Source organism: Scyliorhinus canicula, chromosome 13 (genome assembly GCF_902713615.1).
Source record: "Scyliorhinus canicula chromosome 13, sScyCan1.1, whole genome shotgun sequence".
Taxonomy (NCBI): Eukaryota; Metazoa; Chordata; class Chondrichthyes; order Carcharhiniformes; family Scyliorhinidae; genus Scyliorhinus; species Scyliorhinus canicula.
This window is the reverse complement of record NC_052158.1, coordinates 136191624-136218488: the sequence shown is the minus strand read 5'-3', so window position 1 is coordinate 136218488 and position 26865 is coordinate 136191624. Positions and strand designations below refer to the sequence as shown.

The 26865-nt window shown below is 49.5% G+C and overlaps 1 protein-coding gene across 1 annotated transcript in view; it reads left to right on the top strand.

Moving 5' to 3' along the window:
* The window catches only part of LOC119976360, a 110446-nt gene continuing 83581 nt past the window's right edge, over positions 1-26865 (top strand). Inside the window, exon 1 of the mRNA XM_038816844.1 lies at positions 1-141. The gene's annotated coding sequence lies outside the window, so the exon portion shown is untranslated. The remainder of the gene's footprint in view (positions 142-26865) is intronic.

Below are 26865 nucleotides of genomic sequence, written 5' to 3'. Positions count from 1 at the left end.
TTGCAGTGTCAACACAGCCAGATCGATAACTATAGCAACCAGCGGTGAAGTGAGTTGAAGGTTGCGTGGGTGCCTCCGGTCTCAGCCACAGGAGGCTGGGGGTTCGGGAACGATCGCAGGCTGCTGACTGCGGACCTGAAGGTACGATACACTAATTAACAATGGCTTCAAGGAAGGTTTGAATAAACAGCATGCAATAGATGTTGATCACTATAGCCGGAAGTTACGCTAATGGGGGGGGGGGGGGGGGGGATAACCAGGGCTCTAGAGAAGAAAGATATTTTTTTTTTGAAAACGCATGGTCAGCGAGAGGTCAGTGAGGAACCCTTCTCCAGAGTGAAACAGAGATTGGACCCTTCACCAGAGTGAAACAGAGATTGGACCCTTCACCAGAGTGAAACAGAGACTGGACCCTTCACCAGAATGAAACAGCAGCTGGACCATTCACCAGAGTGAAACAGCGACTGGACCATTCACCAGAGTGAAACAGAGACTGGATCCTTCACCAGAGTGAAACAGCAACTGGACCCTTCACCAGAGTGAAACAGAGACTGGACCCTTCACCAGAGTGAAACAGAGACTGGACCCTTCACCAGAGTGAAACAGCAACTGGACCCTTCACCAGAGTGAAACAGCGACTGGACCGTTCACCAGAGTGAAACCGAGACTGGACCCTTCACCAGAATGAAACAGCAGCTGGACCATTCACCAGAGTGAAACAGAGACTGGATCCTTCACCAGAGTGAAACAGCAACTGGACCCTTCACCAGAGTGAAACAGAGACTGGACCCTTCACCAGAGTGAAACAGAGACTGGACCCTTCACCAGAGTGAAACAGCAACTGGACCCTTCACCAGAGTGAAACAGCGACTGGACCGTTCACCAGAGTGAAACCGAGACTGGACCCTTCACCAGAGTGAAACAGAGATTGGAGACATCACCGGAGTGAAACAGAGACTGGAGACTTCAGCAGAGTGAAACAGTGACTTGGGACTTTGGCGGAGTGAAACAGAAACTGGAGACTTCACCAGAGTGAAACAGCGACTGCACCTTTCACCAGAGTGAAACAGAGACTGGACCCTTCACCAGAATGAAACAGCAGCTGGACCATTCACCAGAGTGAAACAGCGACTGGACCATTCACCAGAGTGAAACAGAGACTGGATCCTTCACCAGAGTGAAACAGTGACTGGACCCTTCACCAGAGTGAAACAGCGACTACACCCTTCACCAGAGTGAAACAGAGACTGGACCATTCACCAGAGTGAAACAGCAACTGGACCCTTCACCAGAGTGAAACAGCAACTGGACCCTTCACCAGAGTGAAACAGAGACTGGACCCTTCACCAGAGTGAAACAGAGACTGGACCCTTCACCAGAGTGAAACAGCAACTGGACCCTTCACCAGAGTGAAACAGCGACTGGACCGTTCACCAGAGTGAAACCGAGACTGGACCCTTCACCAGAGTGAAACAGAGATTGGAGACATCACCGGAGTGAAACAGAGACTGGAGACTTCAGCAGAGTGAAACAGTGACTTGGGACTTCGGCGGAGTGAAACAGAAACTGGAGACTTCACCAGAGTGAAACAGCGACTGCACCTTTCACCAGAGTGAAACAGAGACTGGACCCTTCACCAGAGTGAAACAGAGACTTGGGACTTCGGCAGAGTGAAACAGAAACTGGAGACTTCACCAGAGTGAAACAGATTTGGGACTTCGGCAGAGTGAAACAGCGACTGCACCCTTCACCGGAGTGAAACAGAGACTGGAAACTTCAGCAGAGTGAAACAGAGACTTGGGACTTCGGCAGAGTGAAACAGCGACTGCACCCTTCACCAGAGGGAAACAGCGACTGCACCCTTCACCAGAGTGAAACAGCGACTGGACCCTTCACCAGAGTGAAACAGCGACTGCACCTTTCACCAGAGTGAAACAGAAACTGGAGACTTCAGCAGAGTGAAACAGTGACTTGGGACTTCGGCAGAGTGAAACCTAAACTGGAGACTTCACCAGAGTGAAACAGAAACTGGAGACTTCAGCAGAGTGAAACAGTGACTTGGGACTTCGGCAGAGTGAAACCTAAACTGGAGACTTCACCAGAGTGAAACAGAAACTGGAGACTTCACCAGAGTGAAACAGCGACTGCACCTTTCACCAGAGTGAAACAGCGACTGGAGACTTCAGCAGGGGAAAAGTTTTTTCTTGTCTACTCTATTTATGCCCCTCATAATTTTATACATCTCAATCATGTCCCCCCTCAGTCTCCTCTGCTCCAATGAAAAGAACCCCAGTCTATCCAATCACTCTTCATAACTATCACTCTCCAGTCCACACAACATCCTGGTAAATCTCCTCTGCACCCTTTCAAGTACTATCACATCCCTCCTATAATGTGGATTCCAGAACTGCACACAGTACTATAACTGTGGCCTAACCAATGTTTTATACTGTTCCAGCATAACCTCCCTGCACTTAAAGTCTATGCCTCGGCTAATAAAAGCAAGTGTACCACATACCTTCTTAACCACTGTATCCACTTGCTTTCTTACCTTAAGGGACCAGTGCACATGCACTGAGCAATGGTACTGAGTAATTTGGTGGAGCTGCAGGCTGACAAGTGCCTGGGTCCTAGAATTCATCCAAAAATCTTAAAAGGAGTGCCTCGTGCGACAGCTGACGCAATGCTTTCAATTTTCCAAAACTTCCTTGATTTGGGGAAGGTCTCATTAGATTGGAAGTTAGCAAATGTAACTCCATTAGTCAAAAAGGGATGGTGACAGAAAGCAGGAAACTACTGGTGAGTTAGCTTAATATCTGTCAGAGTGACAATGTTAGAAGTTATTATTAAATAAGTTATAGCATGGCACTTGGATTAGTTCAAGGTAATCAGGCACAGTTAACATGGCTTTGTGCAAGGAAAATCAGGTTTAACCAACTTATTGAATTTCTTTGAGGAAGTAACATGTGCTGTGGATAAAGGGGAACCAACGGATGTACTGTAGCTTTCCAGAAAGCATTTGATAAAGCGCCACTTCAAAGATTATTGTGTAAAATAAAAGCTCATGGTATACAGGGTAACATATTGGCATGGATAAAAGATTGGCTGGTGAAGAGGAAGCAGAGAGTAGGCATATATGTGGCTTTTCCAGGTTGGCAAGATGTAACGAGTGGTGAGCCACAGAGATCAGTGCTGGAACCTCAACTGTTTACATTTTATACAAATGAAGGGATTGAAGGGATGGTTGCCATAATTGCTTCTACACAAAGACAGACAGGAACGTCAGTTGTGAAGTGGACATAAGGAGGCTACAAAAGATATAGATAGGTCAAGCGAGTGGGCAAAGATCTGAGCAATGCAGCATAATGTGGGAAAATGTGAAATTATCCATTTTGGGAGGAAAAATAAAAGAGAAGCATATTATCTAAATGGTGAGAGATTGTAGAACCCCGAGGTGCAGAGGGATCTGGGTGTCTTAGCGCATGAATCGCAAAAAGTAAGCTTGGAAGTACAACAAGTGATTCGGAAAGCTAATAGAATGTTATCATTTGTTGCGAGGGGAATCTAATTCAAAGGTAGGGAGGTTTTGCTTCAACTATACAAAGCACTAGTGAGACCACATCTGGATACTGTATACAGTATTGGTCACCTTATTTAAGAAAGGATGTAAATGTATTGGAAACAGATCGGGGAAGGCTTACTAGACGAATATCCAAAATGGGCGGGTTGCCTTATGAGGAAAGATTGGACAGGCTAGGCTTGTATCCATTGGAGTTTAAAAGAGTAAGTGAAGACTTGATTGAAACATACAAGAACTTGAGAGGGTGGATGTGGAGAGGATGTTTCCTCTTGTGAGAGAATCTAAAATGAGGAGTCATTGTTTAAAACAGAGAGTTTAGAATCTTTGAAACCCTCTTCCTGAAAAGGTGGTAGAAGCAGAGTCTTTGAATATTTTTAACGTGGGGTGGATAGATTCTTGGGTGATTGGTTATCAGGGGTAAGTGGGATGCAGGTTACAATCTTATCAGCCATGATCTTATTAAATGGTGGAGGAGGCTTGAAGAGCTAAATAGCCTACACATGCACCATAGTCATATATTTGTATGTTAAGCCAGGCAGATAATTTTGTTTATATGTAACCTTCTTGTAAGGTTCAAGTGACTGATGAAGTAATGGTGAAAACTAGGAGATCATTTGTTTTCCTTAAGTGTATATTCCTCAGTTGGAGGATATACAGCAAAGAATGAATCATGCAGATTATAGTGCAGAAAAAAAGGCATCTCCCCTGAGGGCTCTTGGCAAGTTGTGATAATGGAGATGTCTCACAAAAGCAATATACTCTCACACTTGTTCATTTCCCTCTTTCCATGTTATCACTTTTTACAAATACTTATCCAATTGAGTCTGACTCTATCATTATGGCAAGTTACTTCATGTCAAAATAATTCTCTGTGTAGAAAAATATATTGGATAGAATTTTCCATATTTTTGACTAAGCGTCAACTCGGACGGGAAAAGCGTTGTGCTGCCCACTGGCTTCATTGTGCTGCCCAGTGGCTCCGTTGTGCTGCCCACTGGCTCCGTTTTGCTAACCATTGGCTCCGTTTTGCTAACCACTGGCTCTGCTATGCTAACCACTGGCTCAGTTGTGCTGCCCACTAGCTCCATTGTGCTAACCACTGGCTCTGTTGTGCTGCCCACTGGCTCCGTTGTGCTGCCCACTGGCTCCGTTGTGCTGCCCACTGGCTCCGTTGTGCTGCCCACTGGCTCCGTTGTGCTGCCACTGGCTCCGTTGTGCTGCCCACTGGCTCTGTTGTGCTGCCCACTTGCTCTGTTGTGCTGCCCACTGACTCCGTTGTGCTGCCCACTGGCTCTGTTGTGCTGCCCACTTGCTCTGTTGTGCTGCCCACTGGCTCCGTTGTGCCGCCCACTGGCTCCGTTGTGCTGCCCACTGGCTCCATTGTGCTGCCCACTGACTCCGTTGTGCTGCCCACTGGCTCCGTTGTGCTACCCACTGGCTCTGTTGTGCTGCCACTGGCTCCGCTGTGCTGCCCACTGGCTCCGTTGTGCTGCCCACTGACACCGTTGTGCTGCCCACTGGCTCCGTTGTGCTGCCCACTGGCTCCGTTGTACTGCCCACTGGCTCCGTTGTGCTGCCCACTGACACCGTTGTGCTGCCCACTGGCTCCGTTGTGCTGCCCACTGGCTCCGTTGTGCTGCCCACTGACTCCGTTGTGCTGCCCACTGGCTCCGTTGTGCTGCCCACTGACACCGTTGTGCTGCCCACTGACTCCGTTGTGCTGCCCACTGGCTCCGTTGTGCTGCCCACTGACACCGTTGTGCTGCCCACTGGCTCCGTTGTGCTGCCCACTGGCTCCGTTGTGCCGCCCACTGGCTCCGTTGTGCTGCCCACTGGCTCCGTTGCTGGCTTTGCTCATTTTATTTTTTGACACTTGGTTAAAAGCAATCCTGCAGGTGGGTCCCACAATGTCACACTAACTCCGAATGAGCCTGCCTCGCCTTCAAGAGATTGGGACACCCCAATCTAGCATAAATAAAAATAAGGAAAAGTCCCTCCCCACCATGGACACGGGGATGCCCTCCCACAAGCACAGGGAACTCTCAGGAACACAGGGAACTCCACCAACCCCATCCCCAGTGCTGCCCCCCCCCCCCCCCAGCACTAACCCCTGGCAATGCCCAGGGTCTGCCCGTGTCTGCTCCCAAAGGGGACAGGGTACTGCCCAGGCATGACCCTCTCCCCCTGAGGGCACTATTTACTTGTGCACCCCAAAACGGGGACCGTTCGCCAAGTATCCGTTTTTAAAAACCTGTTGTAAAACTTGCTGACGTGATGTCACACCGAATCGATGGAGAGTGAGACAGTGAGGAGATGGCCCCTCCAGTGCATGGAGAATTGGGCCAGAAGTGGCCATGTAAGAAGACAAAGTTTTACAGGAAAGCCGCGTGCAGAGCCGGCAACGCGGGAGGCTATGGCGGAGCAGCAGGGCCGCGGAGAGCTGGCACAGTGGTCGATGGAGCAGCTGGTGAAGTTTTTTGAAGATCGCTTCACTAAGCTTAAGAAGGACACACTGGACCCAATCAAGGCTTCGATTGACCAGGTGGTGCAGAATCAAGAAATCTACGGACGTGCGATCCAGGAGGTGAAGAAAAAGGTGTCCGAGCACGAGGAATACATAACCGTGTTGGAGACCAAGGTGGAGATGATGAATGACCGCCAGAAAAGAATGCAGGAGAAGCTGGAGGACTTGGAGAACAGGTCCAGGAGGCAGAACCTGAGAACCATCGGCCTCCCGGAGGGCAGTGAGGGATTGGATACGAGGGCCTATGTGACAAACATGTTGGAGAAGTTGATGGGGCTGAGGCATTCCCTCGGCCCTGGAAGTGGATAGAGCACATAGAGCCCTCACGAAGCCCTGAACGAATGAGCTGCCGAGGGCGATGGTGGTATGTATGCACCGGCTCCTGGACACTGAACACATTCTGCGGTGGGCCAAGAAAGAGCGGAGCAGCAGGTGGGAGAATTTTGAGCTGCGCATTTATCAAGCCCAGAGCGCGGAGTTGGCCAAGAGGTGAGCCGGGTTTAATCGGGCAAAATCGGCCTTCTTTAAGAAGGGGTTGAAGTTCGGGATGCTGTATCCAGCGAGTCTGTGGTCACATATGAGGACCGGAAATTCTACTTTGAAACACCGGACGATGCATTGACTTTCATCAGGGAAAAAAGACTGGATGTGAACTAAAGACACTGGGGCTTTGGGGAGAGTATTGCAATGGCGATTTGTTGGTAATCACTTTTGTGCTGGTTTGAGTAAGTAGTGGTGTGTGCAATATTGGGCTGTTTCGGGGTCTAAAGTTAACTTTGTTTTACTGGGAGCTGGATGGAGGGGATGGGGGGGGGAGGGGGGGGGGGGTGTTTCTGTGGTTGTTTTTCCACTGTTTTTTCTATGAAATATCGTCCACTATTTTGAGAACATTTACAAGTTACCCAATCCACCTTCTCTGTGTCTGTATTTTGAGAAAAAATACTTCTGTAACTAATTTCTCATTCCTTGTATTACTGTAATTAATCTTTAGAACTTTTCCATAATACAATGCCCACCCAGCCCATGTAACATAACCCAACCTCAATGTTCATTTTGCCCAACTTTGGCATATTGTGCAATTTATCCACACTTTTATCTTTTTGAAGAAAAAGCTACATCACTGATCTGTGTATGCACGCTGTTAAGCATCTTCTTGTTCAGAATATATGTCCATTCACCTTTTCACAAAGTGTACTGTTTAACCTTTCTTGGCATTCTCTGCCATTAATTTGTCCACTCTACTGATCTGGCAATGCATTCACCCAGATCCTCAGTTAATAATACAGTAATAACCTTCATTGTTGCAAGTAGGCTTACATTAACACTGCAATTAAGTTACTGTGAAAAGCCCCAGTTCTTCCTTGCAGTATGTTCATTTCCTAATTTGGTGTCATCAACACACATCAATGGCATTCCTCTGCAGCTTATCATGTACCCTAATACAAACGGAAAACAAAATAGATGCCAGCATAGATCCATGGACCATACCACTAACCACATCCTGCTTATTTTTTGAAGTTGGAAATATAAGGGGAGAAAAATTAGAACTTTACATCTGTTTCAAATTCCAAATATTCTTTTATGTTTCACATGTCATGACATTACAAATAATATATAATATATAATGTTCAGTGGAAGGGATGCATATTCACAGTAATTCGAACTTTAGGCTTGAAAATTAATTTTTAAAAGTAAATTTAGACTACACAATTATTGTTTTCCAATTAAGGGCACCTTAGCGTGGCCAATCTACCTACCCTGCACATCTTTGGGTTGTGGGAGTGAAACCCATACAGACGCAGGGAGAATGTGCAAACTCCACACAGACAGTGACCCGGGGCTGGGATCGATCCCGGTCCTCAGCGCAGCGCCATATGCAGCAGTGCTAACCACTGCATCGCCGTGTCACCAGGCTTGAAAGTTTCCAGTCAGATTGCTTCTTTGAAATTCAGATTAACAGCTCCTTTTAAAATGACTGGGAGGCAGTGGCATAGTGGTATTGTCACTGGATGTGTAAACCAAAGACCCAGAGTATTGCTCTGGGGACCCAGGTTCAAATCCTGCCACGGCAGATGGTGACATTTGAATTCAGCAAAAATCTGGAATTAAAATTAGGGGTGGGCAATAAATGCTGGCCCAGCCAGCATGAACAAATATATAAATATACTTTGAAAACCTAGAACTCCCATTCTGCAAACTACAAGCCCAGGGTGTAGTGTGAATGTATATAATAAAATTGTTTTTTTGCACAGAAGCTTGTTAGACCATATACAAATGATACCCTTTCATTCTATAATTCTTCAACATGATATGACCAATTTCACAGCTTTGGCTCCCAAGTTATATTGAGATTGATTATTAGGATTAACTGTTAGTGGAAGTGATTCCAATGTTTGAAGCTGACTGGGTCTGTGCCAAAATGAGAACAAACAGACCTTTTTCCTTTGATGGGATGCAGACAATGCCAGCATTTGTTACTTTTCTTAATTGCCCCTTAAACCAAGTGGCTTGCCCAACCATTTCAGAGGGCAGTTAAGAGGCACTTTGCTATGGGCCTGGAGTCACATGTAGGTAAAGATGGCAGATTTCCTTCCAGATAGGTCTGTATAGCAATTGATGATAGTTTCATGATCACCATGACTGAAACTTTACAATATGTACCTTTAACTAATTTCAAATACCTTAAGGTGCTAGGGTGGGATTTGAACTTGTAGCCCCAGATCATTATCCTGGGCTCTGGGATTACTTGTCTAGCGACATTACTGCTATGCCACCATCTCCTCCTGACTAATTAGGAATTTTAAAATTGACAATACTTTCAACTGCGCTGACTGCTGCTTTTACATCTGTTTGAATATAATATTTTGGAATGCAGCAAGCAATCTCTTTGGAATTTTGTCTTCTCTGAATTTGAGTTCTCAGTATCAGTGTAGATTCTATACCAATGACTGACGTACTTGTAGTGGGAAGTATTTTAACAATAGTATGAAGTCCAAATTAAGAGAGATTGTTTGAGTTTATGTTAATGTGGAGTTTCCCTTTGCTCAGAAGCACCACTGCTGATAGGGCTAGCTGAGTCCAGAACGACATGTTATTAGACTCGGCCAGGGTCGCCCAGCCCTTCCCACTGGTGGGATCTTCAGATTTCACTGAAGGTGACCCCCCCCCCCCCCATGTCACTGTGGCGGGTTCCATGGCGGTGAGATGGGCGAGCCGCCTTCACCGCTGGAAAACACGCCATGTGGGGGGAAGGAGGGGACAGAAAATCCCACCCTGGGTCTTCAGCAGATGGTGAGAGAACCAAAACGAGGGAAAAGTCGATCTGGTATTTGACCTCATCCTTATCGACCTACCTGCCGCAGATGCATCTGTCCACGACAGTATTAGTTGGAGTGACCACTGCACAGTCCTTGTGTGATGATGAAAGTGTAGCACCAGGTATGCCTAAAAATAAGGTGCCAGGCTGGTGAGGTTACAACACAGGACTACATGCATGCCAACCAGAGGAAAGAAACATGATATATTCTAAGCTAAGAAATCCCACAACCAATGGTTCAGATAACATTTGTGAAATTCTGCCACATGTTGTTGTGTTTGTCGATGGACAATTAAACAACTAACCAGCGGGGGAGGATCAGAGAGCACATCCGTCCTCAATGACGGCAGAGTCCAGTGCCTCCATGCAAAAGACAAGGCTGAAGCATTTGCAACCATCTATAGCCAGATGTGCCAAGGTGGATGATCGATTGCAGCCTCTTCTCGAGTACCCCGGCATCACAGATGTTAGTCTTCAGCAATTCAGTTCGCTACACAGCTGAGCATACTAGAAACAGCAAAGGCTATGGGATTCGGCAATATCCCGGCTGTAGTGCTGAGGTCTGTGCTCTAGAACCAGCATTGTTCCAGTGCAACTACAACAAACATCTACAAGATGATGTGAAAAATTGCCTAGATATGCCCTGACCCCAAAAAGCAGGACAAATCCAATCCAACCAAATACTGCCCCTTCAGTCAACTGGCAGTCAACAGCAAGTTTTTTGATTGAGGTTTTTGGAATTTTTGAAGGAATTGATATGGTAGAACAGTCAAAACAGCAAAAACAGTTGATGGTAACTCAAGTAATAATCTTAAATATGAGACTGATGGATTTTTGCTCGACAATGGAACCAAGGCAAATGGATGGAGTTAAGATACAGGGCAGACATGATTTCAGTGAATGACGAACAGGCTCAAGGGACATTATGACCGACTCCTGTTCCCGATGAAAGATGAAAATATTGTCGATTTTGTCCTAATTTCAATGAAGAATAGGACAAAGATTGTGTTGTCTGTAAAATATATAAACATTGCTTTGCTTCAGGATAATAAAATAATTTCTTTATTGCAATGCTCCTGGCAATCATATGATCTTGTATTGTGTCATGATACTCTCAATGTGGCTGCAGGAGAATAATGTGAGAATTTCCAAAAAAGGAATAGTTTTCTTTTATTGGAGGTGATATATGTGACATATCAGATATGATAAGAATGATTATAAAGCTGAGGTGAATTTCTGGATTCAAATCACCTGAATAAATTAACAATACTGGATTTTTTAAAAACAGTATGTCGTCGACACACTTAAATGTTAGTAAATTAGAACCTTGTTACGTCCAACCATTAATAATGCTACAAACTATATGCAGCATTACAATATGTTTGTATTCTTCGAACAGTAGTTTACAGCACAGAGGGAGACCATTTGCTCATTGACCTGCCGTAGAGCAAACCAATAAGTCCCATTTCCACCTTCACTCCCCATAACCCCATGCTTTAAGGGCCCATGCAATTCCTGTTGATATCATTGACCGTCTCTGATAGCACCACCCTCCGGATCCAGGTAATTATCGTTTTTTTTTTACAGTACCCAATTATTTTTTCCAATTAAGGGGCAATTTAGCGTGCCCAATCCACTTATCCTGCACATCTTTAGGTTGTGCAGGCGAAACCCACTCAAACACAGGGAGAATGTGCATGCGCCACACGGACAGTGACCCAGGGCTGGGATTCGAACCCGGGTCCTCAGTGCTGTAGGCAGCAATGCTATCCACTGTGCCACCATGCTGCCCCCAGGACATTATCACTTGCTGCAGAATACAAGTTCCTCTTCACATAGACAAAAAAGGTAGCACGGTAGTTAGCACTGCTGCCTCACAGCACCAAGAGCCCAGGTTCGGTTACAACCTCGGGTGACTTTTCGTGAAGTTTCAGTTGGGGCGCTTGATAGTTACAAGGAAGCGAGGAAGGATCTAAAGAGAGAGCTAAGACGAGCAAGGAGGGGACATGAGAAGTCTTTGGCAGGTAGGATCAAGGAAAACCCAAATGCTTTCTACAGGTATGTCAGGAATAAAAGAATGACTAGGGTAAGAGTAGGGCCAGTCAAAGACAGTGGTGGGAAGTTGTGTATGGAGGCTGAGGAGATAAGCGAGATACTAAATGAATACTTTTCGTCAGTATTCACTCAGGAAAAAGATAATGTTGTGGAGGAGAATGCTGAGACCCAGGCTATTAGAATAGATGGCATTGAGGTGCGTAGGGAAGAAGTGTTGGCAATTCTGGACAAGGTGAAAATAGATAAATCCCCGGGGCCTGATGGGATTTATCCTAGGATTCTCTGGGAAGCCAGTGAAGAGATTGCTGAGCCTTTGGCTTTGATTTTTATGTCATCATTGGCTACAGGAATAGTGCCAGAGGACTGGAGGATAGCAAATGTGGTCCCTTTGTTCAAGAAGGGGAGTAGAGATAACCCCGGTAACTATAGGCCGGTGATCCTCACGTCTGTTGTGGGTAAAGTCTTGGAGAGGATTATAAGAGATACGATTTATAATCATCTAGATAGGAATAATATGATTAGGGATAGTCAGCATGGTTTTGTGAAGGGTAGGTCATGCCTCACAAAACTTATCGAGTTCTTTGAGAAGGTGACTGAACAGGTAGACGAGGGTAGAGCAGTTGATGTGGTGTATATGGATTTCAGTAAAGCGTTTGATAAGGTTCCCCACGGTCGGCTATTGCAGAAAATACGGAGGCTGGGGATTGAGGGTGATTTAGAGATGTGGATCAGAAATTGGCTAGTTGAAAGAAGACAGAGAGTGGTAGTTGAAGGGAAATGTTCAGAATGGAGTTCAGTTACGAGTGGCGTACCACAAGGATCTGTTCTGGGGCCGTTGCTGTTTGTCATTTTTATAAATGACCTAGAGGAGGGCGCAGAAGGATGGGTGAGTAAATTTGCAGACGACACTAAAGTCGGTGGAGTTGTAGACAGTGCGGAAGGATGTTGCAGGTTACAGAGGGACATAGATAAGCTGTAGAGCTGGGCTGAGAGGTGGCAAATGGAGTTCAATGTAGAGAAGTGTGAGGTGATTCACTTTGGAAAGAAAAACAGGAATGCTGAATACTTGGCTAATGGTAAAATTCTTGGCAGTGTGGATGAGCAGAGGGATCTCGGTGTCCATGTACATAGATCCCTGAAAGTTGCCACCCAGGTTGATAGGGTTGTGAAGAAGGCCTATGGTGTGTTGGCCTTTATTGGTAGAGGGATTGAGTTCCGGAGCCATGAGGTCATGTTGCAGCTGTACAAACCTCTGGTACGGCCACATTTGGAGTATTGCGTACAGTTCTGGTCGCCTCATTATACGAAGGACGTGGAAGCTTTGGAACGGGTGCAGAGGAGATTTACCAGGATGTTGCCTGGTATGGAGGGAAAATCTTATGAGGAAAGGCTGATGGACTTGAGGTTGTTTTCGTTAGAGAGAAGAAGGTTAAGAGGTGACTTAATAGAGGCATACAAAATGATCAGAGGGTTAGATAGGGGGGACAGTGAGAGCCTTCTCCCGCGGATGGAGGTGGCTAGCACGAGGGACAAATTGAGGGGTAATAGATATAGGACAGACGTCAGAGGTAGGTTTTTTACGCAAAGAGTGGTGAGGCCGTGGAATGCCCTACCTGCAACAGTAGTGAACTTGCCAACATTGAGGGCATTTAAAAGTTTATTGGATAAGCATATGGATGATAATGGCATAGTGTAGGTTAGATGGCCTTTAGTTTTTGACTTCCCATGTCGGTGCAACATCATGGGCCGAAGGGCCTGTACTGCGCTGTATCGTTCTATGTTCTATGTTCTATGACTGTTTGTGTGGAGTTTTCAAGTTCTCCCAGTGTCTGAATGGGTTTCCTCCAGGGGTGTGGGCCTAGATGGTGGCCTCTTTCGGAGGATCTGTGTAGATTTGATGGGCCAAATGGCTTCCTTTTGCACTATAGGGATTCCCCCACCACCTCTTGCCCAAAACCTTAAAACTGTGGGCGCGATTCTCCCAGAGAGGGAGAAATCGTAAGGCTGGCGTCAAATCCGGGCGGGTTTGACGCCAGCCTCCCCCTCCCCGACCGGGAACCGATTCTGGTCCCCGGTCGGGGCTAGCATGCCGCGGCCGTGAACTCCGGCATCGCGGGCTTAACGAATTTCGTTAAGCCCGCTTGCCAGAGTTTGCGCCGGCTGACGCGTCACATGACGTCAGCCGCGCATGCGCGGATTGGAAGACTCCAACCCGCGCATGCACGGATGACGTAATCGCGCATTTGCACGAAACCCGCGCATGCGCGGGCCGGGGTGCCCCTCAGCCGCCCTGTGAAGTGATACAGCGGGGCGGCGGAAGGACAAAGAGTGCGCGGGAATCGGACCCGCTGCCCGCGATCGGTGCCCACCGATCGTGGGCCCATGGCACCCTTGGCACGGCCGTGGTACTGCCGTGCCAATCGGTGCCATGGTTTTAAAAATCGGGACTTTACGGCCGTTTTTATGAACGGACAGACCAGGTGTGTTTGCCGTTCATAAAAACAGCCGTAAAGGGCTTGGACTTCGGCCCATCGGCCAGCTGAGAATCGCTGCTGGCCGTAAAAAAACGGCGGCAGCGATTGGTGTCGGGAGTCGGGCATGGGGGGGGGGGAGAATAGCGGGAGGGCGTCAGACTAGCGTGGCCGTAAAAATTTACGAACCCCGCTATTCTCCGCACCGTCGTGAGTGCGGAGAATTGCGCCCTGTGTCCCTTAGTCCCCGTATCGTCAGCTAATGGGAGCTGTTTTGTCTTCTTTATCCATATTGTCATTCTAGAAACATACAAAATAGGAGCAAGATTAGGCCATTCGGCCCTTCGAGCCTGCTCCATCCTTTAATATGGTCATGGCTGATCCTTTGTCTGAACACCATACTCTCCCATGCTCTCCCCAGGCCCCTGGACACCATATGCCTCTGTGAAATCTCCCCTCAACCCCTTGTACTCCAAGGAGAAAAACTCCAGCTTCAACAACCTAAAATTATAGCCATCCCGGGAAGCATTCTGGAAAAACTCCTCTCCACTCTCCTGAGAACCCTTATTCTACCTAAAGGGTGGTGACCAGAACAGGATGCAAAACGTTGCATGTGCAAAGACTAAAAGGTTTTAAAATAAATTTAGAGAATGTCGCTGGTAGGAGAACCAATATGAATGAACATTTTAAACATGTGAACGTGATGTATAAATGCCAGATTGTAAATTCCAGTAGGAAAGTATTTTGTATTATATTAATTTTGCAAGGATTGAATTGGTATTAAATTAAAAGAGAATATTCCATGGATTGGGCTGCTGTCTCTACCTGAAGGGATGAGAACAATGCAACTTTTCTGCAGCATGAATTCTGAAACGAGTTTTGAGCTAAGATTTTTAATGCATGCGGTTTGAATGAAGGAAGAAAATTAAATCTAAGGTGATGCATCATGTATATAGTAATCCACACAGATACTCTACACCAATGGTGGGAAACCAACCACCCATGGGCCACATGTGCCCATCAGGGTCTGGAGTGCGGCCCACGAGACATTTTGCTCACCGCTGCCCATGTGCAGGGTTGCCAGATGCCGTTTGTTTCCATCCGCGTAGTGTTTCTCCTATCAGTATGACTAAAGTGGTACCTATGTAAAGCAAGGGCTAGTGAAGTGAGGTGGGTGCCAATGCACACAACATTGACTATGGAGCTCTGCATGCAATCAAAGTGTAATTGGTCTTTTATTTTTACCATTTGAAGTTGATGGTAGTCCTAGTTGCGTATGAAAGATTAAACATTTTCTGTAACCTGTTGTGAAACATTTGGTGTGTATTAAATGTATTTGACCTTATTCGTTGTTAATGGTTAATGAACATGCCATATTTCAATCTGAGATGAAAGAGGGTCACTCATGCAGCCCACTCACTAGCCCAGGTTTACCATCACTGCTCTACACTGCTTAGCACTAGTTACTCCTCATTTGCTGCACTCTGCGCTCCACTATTTGGTGGCCATTCCATTAGCCACCATAGCAGGATCCCCTCAAAGAGATGGCTTTTCCAGCAGAAAACAAAATTGGTTACTTGTGGTTTACTTTCCAGGAGGTCAAATACCGGTTCCCGTGTGCTCTGAACAGGAAGATGTAGTAGTCTTAAGTTTGTTAAAAAGCATGCATGTTACTGCCCGTTTTACAGCGTCTGTTTCTTGCTGTGTTCTTTGTGGAATGACTAATTTATCTCTGTTTTTTGGGATCAAAGAACTTGTGAGCCGAATACAGTTTTAGTCACTGATGAACTAGTACTGTCCACTCAAAATGGTTTAAAGTTGGAAGTCATTGCTATGCAATGAAGAATAGATGGGGGTGCACGGTCTCTTCACACCCACTTCTGATTAACTGGTTTCTGCAGCTTTCTTTGTTAAGCTTCAAACTTGAAGTCATGGGCCGGGATTCTCTGAGCCTGCACCGATGGTTGGAGAATCGGCGTTGATGCCAAAAGTTCCCGCCACGCTGGGGCGTGATTCTCTGGCCAACACAGCGGCGGCCGGGGGCCATTGAAAGAGGCCCCCATAGCGATTCCCCGTGGTCAACCGGCTGCGTTCGCCGGTTGGTTCCAACCTGGTACCATCCGGTGAGAGCTCGGACCCACGGCCACGGTGGCCGTCCTGGCCGAGGCGGGCGGATTCAGACTCCGGGGGGGTGCTGTATGACAGCCAGGCCTGCGTTCGGGGGCTACTGATCGGCGGGTGGGTGCAATCTGGAGGGGGCCTACCTCCTGCCGTGCGGGCCCGCTGTGACGCTCCGCCATATTGCTTAGCGGAGACGCAGAAACGTCCACCACATGCTTGCGCAAGTGCGGAAACAGCCACCGCACACATGCATGGACCCGCGGCGGCAGTGCAGGGCCGTGTATCGCCGCCAGAGTTGCATGGAGCAGTGTTTTTCAAACTTTTTTTCCGGGGACCCTATTTTTACCAATCGGCCAACCTTCGGGACCCAACCCAGCCGACCTTCTCGACCCACGCTGGCCGACCTTCGTGACCCACGCCGGCCGACCTGTGCGACCCACCATTTTCGCTTACCTTGTTTGATGCTGCCAAAAATGGAGGAAATGGTTTTGGGTCCCTTTGGCCCTCGAACACGCTCCTCCAATGGAACCTGTTGGATGAAGGTGAAGCCTTCCTGTGTTGGAAGTATGGAGTCTCCATCTGTCCAAAGCTCTGAATTTTTTTCCTGTAAAGTTTTAAACAAAAACCCCGCCACGAACTTGTTAAAAAAAAATAAAATGAGTAAAATAAATGAAAAAAATGAATAAACCCCCCCCCAAACTTGTAAAACAAATAGAATGAATAAAATAAATGAAAAAAAAATCAAATGAATAAAATAAATTAATAAAAACCACCACAGAACTTGTGAAACAAAAAGCTGCAACCGTTTAAAAAAAATAGCGGCCGCACTGCACATGCGTGCCCGATTATCGACGCTCATGCGCAATGCAGCCGAATTTCTTTTACATGTTCGCGGAATGCGCATGCGTGCCGATCATCATGCGCAATGAGGCCAATTTTTTTTTTAACATGGTCGCGGCGTTATGAAAAGCTGGCTGCTGCACAGGGATTTGTACGATCGGGAGCGCCGCGGACAACGGCTCCGCGACCCTCCCGACACCTGCCCGCGACCCACCCGCGGGTCGCGCCTCCGACTTTGAAGAACACTGGCATGGAGCACTCCGGCGCCGTGCTGGCCCCCTGTGGCCCACTGAATCACTGGGCCCAGAGACCCATTGCCGTCGGCATGAAAAACACTCCAGTGTTTACACCGGCGTCAACATTTAGCCGGGATTTTGGGCAATCCCAGCCATGAAGTCTCGAAGTCCATTGACCACACATAATGGCAGGTGTAAATTCCACAGATGGATTCTGTAGACTGAGTGGTCACGTGAATGATGTGGTACGAAAGGGATCTCTTGTCGGGAGCACTTGAGTTCTCCTGGAGCGCGGGCACAGACACAGCACCTGAGATCTGTTCAGCTACTGTTAATAAACATCTACTATTGTTAGTCCGTGGTCACCAGTTATTGGAACCCGGCACTTCTACATGGTGTCAGGACTTGGCAGAATGGCACAGGGTCTTTGCCGCATCGACCCGATCATGTTTGATGAAAACATTGCAGACAATCCTTTGTTTTTCAAATGGAGGCAGGGAAGGAGGATCCCGAAATATTGCTGAAAAAAGCTGAGCATATATTTATGCCAGTAAAGAACATCGTACTGTATTCAATTAAACCAACCAAAAGTTCAATGAGTCTATTCACGACTTTAAAAATTCCAGCGAGGAAATACGAGTTTGGCACACACCCAACGAGTTGGTGGGACATCACATTGTGTGTGGGTCCACAGTGACGTTGTCTACAGGCAGCTTCTTCGTGTGAAAGGTTTATCCCTGGAATCTGCCATCAGCTTTTGGACACTGAACAAGCAGTCAGAAAGAAGCAGCAAAAAGCTAAGGTAGGAAACAGAGATTTCCTTGGTACAGGGCACACCCTGCTCCAACTGCAGCAGCCATCCCTCACAAAACAGTATTTGGCAAAGACTAACAATGTAACAAGTGTGGCAGATGGAACCTTTTTTTTTTAATAAACAATTTTATTGAGGTAGTTTTTGGCTTTATAAACAGTTACAGACATCATCAGAAAGGAAGCAAAAAAGGCAAAAATGTGCAAACATCCACGTACTTTCAATACTTCCATCGTAACATATTGCACAAGCCCGCTCCCCTCCCACCGGTACTACCCGCCATATTTTCCCTCCTACTCTACTCTACCCCCTCCCCCAACCCCCCTGCTGACGCTCACTCTCCCGCAAAGAAGTCAATAAATGGTTGCCACCTCTGGGTGAACCCCTGCACAGATCCCCTCAAGGCGAACTTAATTTTTTCCATCCCCAGGAAACTCGACATGTCCGCAAGCCACCACTCAGTCTTCGGGGGCTTTGAGTCCCTCCACGCCAATAATATTCGTCGCCGGGCTATCAGGGAATCAAAGGCCAGCACATCGGCCTCTTTCTCCCCCTGGACGCCCGGGTCTTCCGAAACCCCAAAAATTGCCACCCCTGGACTCATCACCACCCTTGTTTTTAGCACCTGGGACATGACCCCCGCAAATCCCTCCCAGTACCCCCTCAGCTCAGGGCATGCCCAAAACATGTGAACATGGTTCGCTGGTCCTCCCGTGCACCTAGCGCATTTGTCCTCTATCCCGAAAAATTTGCTCATCCGAGCCACCGTCATATGGGCCCGGTGAACGACCTTAAATTGGATCAGCCCGAGCCTGGCACATGTCGCGGTCGAGTTTACCCTACTCAGGGCCTCTGCCCACAGCCCATCCTCCATTTCCCCGCCTATCTCCTCCTCCCATTTAAGTTTCAGTTCCTCTGTCTGGGACCCTTCCTCCCTCATGAGCACCTTATATATACCCGAGACTCTGCCCTCCCCTTCTTCCCTCCTAGAGACTATTCTGTCGAGGATCCCCATTGGCGGGAGGCGCGGGAAAGATGGGACTTGTCTACGAACAAAGTCCCGCAACTGTAAGTATCTAAAATCATTTCCCCTTACCAACCCAAATTTCTCCTTCAAGCTCCTCAAACTCGCGAAGCTCCCTTCCAGGAACATATCACCCACCCTTCCCGCCCCTGCTCGCCGCCATACTCGGAACCCCCCATCCATACTGCCGGGGGCAAACCGATGGTTGTCGCAGATTGGCGCCCAGACAGATGCCCCCATCTCCCCCACATGCCTCCTCCACTGGCCCCATATCCGCAGGGTCGCCACCACTACCGGGCTGGTGGTGTACTTGGCCGGCGGCAGTGGTAGAGGAGCCGTGACCAGGGCTTCCAAACTGGAGCCCTTACACGAAGCCGCCTCCACCCGCTCCCAAATAGACCCCGTACCCACCATCCACTTCCTCGTCATAGCGATGTTGGCCGCCCAGTAATAATTGACCAGACTCGGCAAAGCCAGCCCTCCCTCGCTGCGGTTCCTCTCCAATATCGCCTTCTTCACCCGCGGAGACTTTCCCGCCCAGAAAAAGCTCATGATCAGCCCGTTAACTCTTTTGAAGAAGGACTGTGGGATAAAGATCGGGAGGCACTGAAAAATAAACAAAAATCGAGGGAGGATTGTCATCTTTACAGTCTGCACCCTCCCTGCCAGCGACAGCGGGAGTGCATCCCATCTCCGAAACTCTCCCTTCATTTGCTCCACCACCCTGGCCAAATTTAACTTATGCAGCCTGCCCCAGTCTCGTGCCACCTGGATTCCCAAATACCGGAAATTTTCCTCAACTAGCCTAAACGGTAGCCCTCTCAATCTGTTCTCCTGGCCCCTTGCCTGGACCACAAACATTTCACTCTTGGCCGTATTTAATTTGTATCCTGAAAACTGGCCGAACTTCCTCAACATTCCCAGTATACTTCCCATCCCGGCCACTGGGTCCGACACGGACAGGAGCAGGTTGTCTGCGTAAAGAGAGACCCTATGTTCTACCCCGCCCCTCATCATCCCCTTCCATCCCTCTGCGGCTCTCAGCGCAATCGCCAGCGGCTCTATGGCCAGCGCAAACAGCAGCGGGGAGAGCGGGCAGCCCTGCCTGGTTCCTCGGTACAACCTAAAGTACTCCGACACTTCTCTGTTGGTCCTGACGCTGGCCCTCGGGGCCTGATATAATAATTTGATCCAATCCACCAATACCTCCCCGAACCCAAACCGTCCGAGCACCTCCCATAGATAGTCCCACTCCACCCGGTCAAAGGCCTTCTCGGCGTCCATTGCCACCACTACCTCCACCTCTCTACCCGCCAGGGGCATCATTATCACATTGAGCAATCTCCTCAGATTGGCCGCCAGCTGCCTACCTTTCACGAACCCCGTTTGATCCTCCCCAATCACCTCCGGTACGCAGTCCTCCATTCTACCCGCCAGTACCTTTGCCAGGAGCTTGGCGTCTACATTAATCATGGAGATTGGCCTGTAGGACCCGCACACCTCCGGGTCTTTACCCCGCTTCAATATCAGAGATATGGTGGCTTGTGACATTGTCGGCGGCAGGGTCCCTCTGTCCCTTGCCTCATTGAAAACCCTCGCCAAGACCGGGCCCACCAGCTCAGTGAACTTCCTATAAAACTCTACTGGGTATCCATCCGGCCCCGGGGATTTCCCCGACTGCATGGCCTTTAGGCCCCCCAATACCTCCTCTACTCTAATCGGGGCCCCCAGCTCTTCCACTCGCCCCCCCCCCCCCCCCCCCCCCCCCCCCCCCCCCCCCCCCCCAACTGTTGGGAATGTTAACCCGTCCAGAAACCTTTTCATCCCCTCCGGTTCTTCCGGCGGCTCCGAAGTATAGAGCTCACGATAGAAGTCCCGGAATACCCTATTCAATTCTGCCGGATCCTCCACTTTGCGCCCCCCACACACACACATGGTCAGTACCCCACACCCACCCAAGTGAGTACACCCCGCTATTGGGTCCCTGGGGGTCCCCCATTACAGCACCCCTCCCTCCTAGGACCCCACCCATCACCCCCCCCAAACCCCGGAAGTCCCTATTTATCTGCCCTGCATTCTCCCACTCTTCAAACCCCCCACCCCCCCCTCAGTTCAAGGGCATGGCCCGCCTCGCCTCCTGGACCTTGGGCACTGGCACCTGGGCATCCTTGTACTGGCACCCAGACAGCGCTTCTGTTGGCTTGGCAGTGCCATCTGTCAGCTGGACAGTGCCAAGAGAGTCACCCTGCGCTTACCCTGACCACCCAGGGGTCTCCGATGGCCCGTTTGTGTGGACCAGTACTGATCGGCGCCCGACTGCAGCCTCCCTGGGGAGGCCAAATAATCGTCCCTCACTCTACCTATTTCCCTGGCCGCCTCCCTCCTCCTGAGTTGCTGCGCTAACAGTCTGCTGGCCTTTTCCCCATACTCGTACACCATTCCCCTCGCCTTCCTAAGCTGTTCCACGGCCCTGCTCGTGGATAGTGCCCCCAGTTCCGCCTGTAGTCTCTGCCTCTCCCTGAGTAAAACCTCCCCCGGGGACTCCGCGTGCTCTTCATCTATCCGACCCATTTCCCTGACCAATCTATCCATCTCTGCCCGGTCTGCCTTGGCTCTGTGGGCCCCAATTGAAATCAGCTCCCCCCGCACTACTGCCTTTGGCGCCTCCCACACGGTCGCCGCTGAGACCTCCCCAGTGTCATTCACCTGCAGGTAATTTTTTATACATTTCCGAAGCCTCTCGCAGATGCCCTCCTCCGACAGCAGTCCCACATCTAGCCTCCATTGCGGGCGTTGATAGCTCGCTCCCCCGAACTGCAGGTCCACCCAATGCGGGGCATGGTCTGAAATGGTAATTGCTGAATATTCCGTGTTCTTTACCTCCCCCATACAGTCCCTGCTTAGTACAAAGAAATCTATCCTGGAATATACTTTATGGACGTGCGAGTAAAACGAGTAGCCCCTTCCTGTTGGCTGTCCCTCTCTCCAGGGGTCCACTGCCCCCATTTGCTCCATAAACCCTTTCAGCTCCCTTGCCATTGCTGAGAGTCTACCCGTTCTGGGACACGACCAATCCAAAGTCGGGTCAAGGACCATGTTAAAGTCCCCTCCCATTATTAGCCTGCGGGAATCCAAGTCCGGGATCTTCCCCAGCACTCTTTTAATGAAGTCCTCGTCATCCCAGTTCGGGGCATATATATTCACCAGCACCACTCTTCTCCCCTCCAGTCTGCCCCGTACCATCAGGTATCTGCCCCCCCTGTCTGCGGATATGCCCTCTGCCTCAAATTGCACGCGCTTGTTGATCATGATTGCCACCCCTCTGGACTTCGAGTCCAAGTCCGAGTGGAAGACCTGGCTAATCCAGCCCTTCCTTAGCCTGGTCTGGTCTGACACTTTCAGATGTGTCTCCTGCAACATAATTACGTCCGCCCTCAGGGCCCGCAAGTGCGCGAACACCCGCGCCCTCTTAACCGGCCCATTCAGTCCCTTAACGTTCCAGGTGATCAGCCTGGTCGGGGGGCCCATCCCAACCCCCCCACCCCGCCGGTCAGCCATAGCCTTTCTCGGGCCGGCCCCTGACCCGTGCGTCGTGCCATTCCTGGCCCGCCCTTTGGCTGCCTCCACCCTCGACCTCCTTTCCAGTGCCTATTTCAAGTCCCTCTCCCATCAGCAGAACAACCCCCCCCCTCCCCTAACCCCATCCCCCGATACCCCCACCCCTGCCATCTACTGGCTGTAACTTCCCCCCCCCATCTGACTTCCTTGACTAGCCAATCTGCTAGCCCGGTGACTCAACACTCCGGCGCCTTCCTGTCCCATTCCCCTTGTTTCCCCGTCCTCCTCCCCACCCACTGGGGCAAGCCGGCTCCAGTGTCTTCCGCGAGCTGCACAAAAAGCACAAACAGGAAAAAAAAAGAAAAAACCACAGAAAAAAGAGAAAAAGCACATAAATGTCCATGAACAAAGGAAAGAGTCTCAAATGTTCCGCTTGGCCCCCTTGGCCCAGCAAACCGTTGAGCAGCAGTCCAGGCACATTCGGCGTTCCTTCCCACAGAAATCCTCGGGCCCTAACTCGCGTCCTTGGGGCCTCCTTTCGGGACCAGCCCCAGGTCCCTCACAAACTCCATCGCTTCTTCGGGCTCGGAGAAGTAGTGGTGTTGACCCTGGTGCGTGACCCATAGCCGAGCTGGGAACAGCAGACCAAACTTCACGTGCTTCTTGAACAGCACCTCCTTGACATTCTTAAAGGCTGCTCGCCGCCGAGCCACCTCCTGGCTTAGATCCTGATAAATGCGGAGAACACTGTTGTTCCACGTGCTGCTCCTGGCGCTCTTTGCCCACTGCAGCACCCGCTCCTTGTCCACGAACCTGTGGAACCTAATCACCATCGGGCGGGGGGGTCCGCCCGGCCGCCCCTGCCTTGCCTGCACTCTGTGTGCCCCCTCCAGCTCCAGCGGTCGCGGAAAGGCTTCGGCCCCCATCAGCTGCTTCAGCAGGTCTGCTACAAACGCTGCAGCATCAGCTCCCTCCGCCCCCTCCGGGAGGCCGACCATCCTCAGATTGTTCCTGCGGACTCTATTCTCCAGCTCCTCCACTCTGTCCAGCAGTCTTCTCTGCCGCTCTTTCAGGCCGTCCACTTCTAGGGCTGCAACTGTTTGCGCATCCGCCTGCTCCTCCACCACCTCTCCCAGCTCAACATCCTGGGCATCCAGCCTCTGGTTCAGCTGATCCACCGCTTTCTGGATTGGGTCCAAGCTGTCCCGCTTCAGCGCTTCAAAACTGGACTTCATTACCTGGAGCATGTTATCCAGCGCCAGCTGGATTGCTGAGTCCGGGTTCCGTGTGTCCGCCATCTTAGGTCCCAGGTAATTTTCTTCAGGTCCTTGCCTCTGTCCCTTTTTCTCCTTCTTCTTCTGCCTTCTGGAATCCCGCTGTTCCATGTGCCGCAGCCCGCTCCTCAGCGCCTTCGCTGCCGCTTTCCTTCGCCCAGCTCCTCGAATTTTACCTCCTGGGCATCTGAAGTGGGTCCAAGCTGTCCCTCCTCAGCAACTCCAAACTTTTTTTTTCCTTTGTCCTGGAGGAAGGAAGGTCCGTGGGTCCGCCATCTTACCCTTCAGGTCAGCTTCCTCCTTGCCTCCGTCTCTCTCTCTCTCTTTCTTCCTCACCTGCTGGCCTCCCACACTTCCATTTGCTGCAGCCCGCTCTCCTCTTCTGTTCCCGGCAGCCTTTTTGCCACCCCCGTGGTCCCGTTATCGCGGGGAATCAGCTGTTCAGCCCCGCCGGAGTGAGAGCCCACCGAATGTACGGCTCACTCATACATCGCCGCCACCGGAAGTCCAGATGGAACTATTTTGTGAAATGCTGCAGATCAGAAATGATCAGATCAAGAAAGAGCGAGAGAGAGAGTGGAAGTGGATGGTTAAAGGAGCAAAAGAGAGAGTGAGAGTGAGAGCAGAGCTGGAAGGATAAAGGAGTTTGAGAAAGAGCGAGAGTGAGAGCAGAGCTGGAAGGATAAAGGAGTTTGAGAAAGAGCGAGAGTGAGAGCAGAGCTGGAAGGATAAAGGAGTTTGAGAAAGAGCGAGAGTGAGAGCAGAGCTGGAAGGATAAAGGAGTTTGAGAGAGAGTGAGAGCAGAGCTGGAAGGATAAAGGAGTTTGAGAAAGAGCGAGAGTGAGAGCGGAGCTGGAAGGATAAAGGAGTTTGAGAAAGAGCGAGAGTGAGAGCGGAGCTGGAAGGTAAAGGAGTTTGAGAAAGAGCGAGAGTGAGAGCGGAGCTGGAAGGATAAAGGAGTTTGAGAAAGAGCGAGAGTGAGAGCGGAGCTGGAAGGATAAAGGAGTTTGAGAAAGAGCGAGAGTGAGAGCAGAGCTGGAAGGATAAAGGAGTTTGAGAAAGAGCGAGAGTGAGAGCGGAGCTGGAAGGATAAAGGAGTTTGAGAAAGAGCGAGAGTGAGAGCAGAGCTGGAAGGAGAAAGGAGTTTGAGAAAGAGCGAGAGTGAGAGCAGAGCTGGAAGGATAAAGGAGTTTGAGAAAGAGCGAGAGTGAGAGCAGAGCTGGAAGGATAAAGGAGTTTGAGAAAGAGCGAGAGTGAGAGCAGAGCTGGAAGGATAAAGGAGTTTGAGAAAGAGCGAGAGTGAGAGCGGAGCTGGAAGGATAAAGGAGTTTGAGAAAGAGCGAGAGTGAGAGCAGAGCTGGAAGGAGAAAGGAGTTTGAGAAAGAGCGAGAGTGAGAGCAGAGCTGGAAGGATAAAGGAGTTTGAGAAAGAGCGAGAGTGAGAGCAGAGCTGGAAGGATAAAGGAGTTTGAGAAAGAGCGAGAGTGAGAGCGGAGCTGGAAGGATAAAGGAGTTTGAGAAAGAGCGAGAGTGAGAGCGGAGCTGGAAGGATAAAGGAGTTTGAGAAAGAGCGAGAGTGAGAGCAGAGCTGGAAGGATAAAGGAGTTTGAGAAAGAGCGAGAGTGAGAGCGGAGCTGGAAGGATAAAGGAGTTTGAGAAAGAGCGAGAGTGAGAGCGGAGCTGGAAGGATAAAGGAGTTTGAGAAAGAGCGAGAGTGAGAGCGGAGCTGGAAGGATAAAGGAGTTTGAGAAAGAGCGAGAGTGAGAGCGGAGCTGGAAGGATAAACGAGTTTGAGAAAGAGTGAGAGCAGAGCTGGAAGGATAAAGGAGTTTGAGAAAGAGCGAGAGTGAGAGCAGAGCTGGAAGGATAAAGGAGTTTGAGAAAGAGCGATAGTGAGAGCGGAGCTGGAAGGATAAAGGAGTTTGAGAAAGAGCGAGAGTGAGAGCAGAGCTGGAAGGATAAAGGAGTTTGAGAAAGAGCGAGAGTGAGAGCGGAGCTGGAAGGATAAAGCAGTTTGAGAAGGAGCGAGAGTGAGAGCGGAGCTGGAAGGATAAAGGAGTTTGAGAAAGAGCGAGAGTGAGATCGGAGCTGGAAGGATAAAGGAGTTTGAGAAAGAGCGAGAGTGAGAGCGGAGCTGGAAGGATAAAGGAGTTTGAGAAAGAGCGAGAGTGAGAGCGGAGCTGGAAGGATAAAGGAGTTTGAGAAAGAGCGAGAGTGAGAGCAGACTGGAAGGATAAAGGAGTTTGAGAAAGAGCGAGAGTGAGAGCAGAGCTGGAAGGATAAAGGAGTTTGAGAAAGAGCGAGAGTGAGAGCGGAGCTGGAAGGATAAAGGAGTTTGAGAAAGAACGAGAGTGAGAGCGGAGCTGGAAGGATAAAGGAGTTTGAGAAAGAGCGAGAGTGAGAGCGGAGCTGGAAGGATAAAGGAGTTTGAGAAAGAGCGAGAGTGAGAGCAGAGCTGGAAGGATAAAGGAGTTTGAGAAAGAGCAAGAGTGAGAGCGGAGCTGGAAGGATAAAGGAGTTTGAGAAAGAGCGAGAGTGAGAGCGGAGCTGGAAGATTAAAGGAGTTTGAGAAAGAGCGAGAGTGAGAGCGGAGCTGGAAGGATAAAGGAGTTTGAGAAAGAGCGAGGGTGAGAACAGAGCTGGAAGGATAAAGGAGTTTGAGAAAGAGCGAGAGTGAGAGCGGAGCTGGAAGGATAAACGAGTTTGAGAAAGAGTGAGAGCAGAGCTGGAAGGATAAAGGAGTTTGAGAAAGAGCGAGAGTGAGAGCAGAGCTGGAAGGATAAAGGAGTTTGAGAAAGAGCGAGAGTGAGAGCAGAGCTGGAAGGATAAAGGAGTTTGAGAGAGAGTGAGAGCAGAGCTGGAAGGATAAAGGAGTTTGAGAAAGAGCGAGAGTGAGAGCGGAGCTGGAAGGATAAAGGAGTTTGAGAAAGAGCGAGAGTGAGAGCGGAGCTGGAAGGATAAAGGAGTTTGAGAAAGAGCGAGAGTGAGAGCGGAGCTGGAAGGATAAAGGAGTTTGAGAAAGAGCGAGAGTGAGAGCGGAGCTGGAAGGATAAAGG